We start from the raw sequence: 4,039 nt of genomic DNA, 5'->3' as shown, positions 1-4,039 counted from the left end.
GTTTCATTTGATGAGAAGAGTTTTATTAAAATATTCTTACACTTTAAATTGCTTGAAAAAACAAATTTGACATCTAACAGTTTTTGATTTTTAGGTTATTTTGGTTTTTAAATCTTTTTTTTTTTGTTATTTGAAGGCATTCATGGATTTATTTAGGTCTATAATGTGTTTTTTTTTTAATCTTTTGGGTTAAAAATGATTAAAAATAGAATCTTTTGAAGTAAAAACCCCCCGCCCCAACTTTCTTGTGACCTCTAATTACCAAAATCTAGGTGAAGCAAGCCAAACATTATTTGTTATTTTTTTCAAAAAAATAACAAGCCTAGATGCATAAATTACCCTAGGTTTGTGTGTTGATATATATTTTCTTTTCATTTTTTGTATTATTTTATTCTCTAGTTTAATCCTTTATGGTTAGGTCGTTATTGGTTTTTTTTACTATTCTTTTTAATTTTATGTTTTAATATTTTATTAATTTTTAATAAGTTAACATAATTTATTTGTTCTATATTTATATGTTTACTGCAATCTCAAAAAAGGTCCTAATATTTAGTTACTTTTTATTTTTTATTTTTGTAAACATTTATAATTTTATCATATAATTAGATAAACATTATAAAAATAAATATTGAACTCGATTAAATCCATGACCTGAATCACAAGTTTGGATGATTAACTTCAATTAATTAGGAATTAGATTTCATAATTTATTTTATATGGAATTATCAAAGTCTTAATCAAATGTCCCAACATTAAATTGATATTTAGTTTTATAGGTATCTATTTCTTTTTTATCATTTAATTAAATAAAATATTAAAAATCTAATTAAATCCATGATATGAATCATGGGTTCAATAAATTAAGACATGAAACCCAAATTGATCCAATTGGTTATTTTCTTAATATTTTTTTTTAAAAAATATACATCATTTTAAAACTTATATTTAAACTTAGATCATTTTGCTTCTAGTCATCTAATTTATTTTTGAACTCACCAAGTTAACGATATCATATCAGGATAATTGAAAAGAAATATAAGTTAAGTAAGGAGATGGGTTGACAGATTTCAATGTTGATTCATTACCGACCCAAAAACTTTTCATGACCTGGATAGGTTTTTTAATGTAATAAAATAAATATATTAAAATTTGTTACATGAATATAGTGGAAAATTTAATGATGCATACATAATAATTAGTAATATTTTATTAGTTATTTTTATGAATTTACTTTGAAAGAAATATATATTCACATGGAGGAAAGACTAAGAAGATGTAAGGTCATATCCATTGAAATCATATGAAGAGAAAATTTAGTTTAGTTAACCGTACAAAATAATTTTTAAAAAATATCCCATCCATTAAACAAAATAAATAAATAAAAAATAGTGAGTATGAATTGGGAACCAAAAACTAAGTACTTACCACCGAATATTTTACTGATTTGGATATTCCGATGTTGTTTCCTCGTTTTGAAACCAATATTTTACTGATTTGGATATTTTGATGTGGTTTCCTCGTTTTAAAACCTGTAACCTTCAAATTGGGCTGTTAGATAACATTGAATGATACTCTTAATGCATTGTGTTGATGTTTTTTTACAGTAATTAAATCTTGTTTATTTTTATATTTTAAAAAATTTAAATTTAAATTATTTTAATTTTAAATTATTTTAATTTTAATTTTAAATTAATATTATTTTAGTATTTTTAAATCATTTTAATATGCTAATTTTAAAAATAATTTTTAGAAAATAAATAAATATTATTTTAATATTTTTTCAAATAAAAAATACTTAAAAATAACCATAATCACACTTTCAAATATGCTAAAATAAAAATAAAAAGAAAAAACAACTTCTTAATATGTTTATTTTAATATTTGATTAAGTAATTCTTTAACTGTCTGAAACTTTAATAATAAGGTGAAAATATATTAGTATTTAATATTTGTCATGTTATTAATATGCATAAGTTAGTACTTAATATTTTTTTGCATTAATGTTCTGTTCTAAATAATAATAATGATAATAATAATAAATCATCTTTAGCTTTCTATTATTTTGAGTTAATCGCTCGAAGAATTGAGTGAAAATGAGTATTAAAAACCTTTCATCTGACTCGAAACCGTTTCATAGACTTTTCAAATATCCTCTTAACATCTTCGTTAGATCGTTTTCTAGGGATACAACATTTTTAATTGCTTTTACATATTACTACGGGTGGTCTTCTATTTATTAATAACAAATCATGGAGGTTAGAATTAAAAATTCATAAAATTTCACTTTTTGTAACATGAAACCAAATTTGAACCCTGATTCGTATGAAGTAGGCTTTCTTTAAACATTGATTAAAATCTCCTTTATAGTTTAAGATACATTTAGGATATACGTATAACTTTCAGAGGGCATCAACTTCCATTAAGATTCATCTATATAGATTCAACAAGTTATATTTTTTAATTTAATATTTTGATGTATAAAAAAACACTTAAATTTTAATATATTTTATATGTTCAATTAAAAAAATTACAAGTCTAGCAATTAACTAGACCTAATATATTTGAGCTCAACACTTGAGTTCAATTATGTGTTGAACCCAAAATATTATAGGTCTGATACTCTGTCAAACTCAATACACTTGGATTTAGTTATGTGCTAAGCCTAAGTTGTTGTAAATCTGAGAGATTGCTAGATCTAATATACTCGGATTTAGTTATGTGTTGAGCGCAAAATATTGTAAGCATGACACATTGCTAGACCCAATATGGTTAGGTTTAGCCATGTGCTGAGTTTAAATTAATATGGATATGACCAGTTGTCAAACCTAATATACTTGGATTCAGTCATGCACTAAACCCAATATTATCACGGGTTTGACTAGTTGTAGACCCAATCTACTTAGATTTAGCCATGTGTCGAGTTCAAATCAACAAGGGTCTAGCAGGTTACCAAACCTAATATACTTGGGTGCAATCATGTGTCGATCCAAGAAATCATAGGTTTGGCCTATTGTTAGACTCAACATATTTGTGTTCAGCATGTATCTAATAAGTTGTCAAACCTAGTATATTATGGATAAACCCAAAACATCATGATTTTGATAAACTTCTAAACCCATTTTCCCTAGATTTATCTATGCGCCAAGCCCAATTGGTTTGGGTTCTAATTTAAAACCTATTAATATGAACTATTCATGGTAGGAATAATTATCATCTCTCTAAATCTGTATATGTTAAAAGTTTTCCAAAGAGCCTATCACATTTTCATTTTCTTAATAATTTGTAAGAAATATTTGTTTCTTATTAATAATATGTTTAAAATTTGTATCTCACATTAATGTCATTAAGACCAAATGACTTCTCAATCTTTTCACTCCATCAAAACAACAAGTTTAGTGAATCTTTTCACTCCATCAAAACAAGAAGTTTAGTGATTATAAATATCCAATAAACTATTTAGGTAAAAAAACTCACTTTCTTTACTCTCTAAACATTTATACCTTAACCCTTAGAGTATTTATAATACAAAAACAAGAACAAATACTCTTTTTCTTGGTATTAAATTCTCTTTCTTTTATTTATTATAATTCTTATTTAAAGTTATTAACTTTATCATTGGATGGTCCTTAAATCCCATTGAAAGGGATTGTTTTACAGATACGATGGTTTCCATCATTAATCATGTTCTCCTTGGGCTATAAAGAAAGGAATATTAAGATGAACATTTGATTGACAAAAATCCAAACACAAAATAACATAGCTCAATCTTTATACTGAATGAACAATGTATATTGAATAGACTTGAATAATTAAATCACGTTTGAAAAACAAGTTAAAAAAAATCAGAAGTTTAAACGTTTTGACTGTAAACATGCTTGTCTAGCCAAAACTTAGAGAGTCCAACCTCCACCTCACCAACTACAAAGTACATATATTATGTTTATTTAATACAAGTATGCATTTAAAATTGCTTTTATCTTGAAGACAATTACCATGAATTCAGGATGTTGAGCTAACAATATCTTGTTCGCATAAAGGA

This window comes from Populus euphratica, unplaced genomic scaffold (genome assembly GCF_000495115.2).
Source record: "Populus euphratica unplaced genomic scaffold, PopEup_1.0 scaffold484.1, whole genome shotgun sequence".
Classification (NCBI taxonomy): Eukaryota; Viridiplantae; Streptophyta; class Magnoliopsida; order Malpighiales; family Salicaceae; genus Populus; species Populus euphratica.
The sequence above is the reverse complement of the archived record's forward strand: the minus strand, read 5'-3'. Positions refer to the sequence as shown.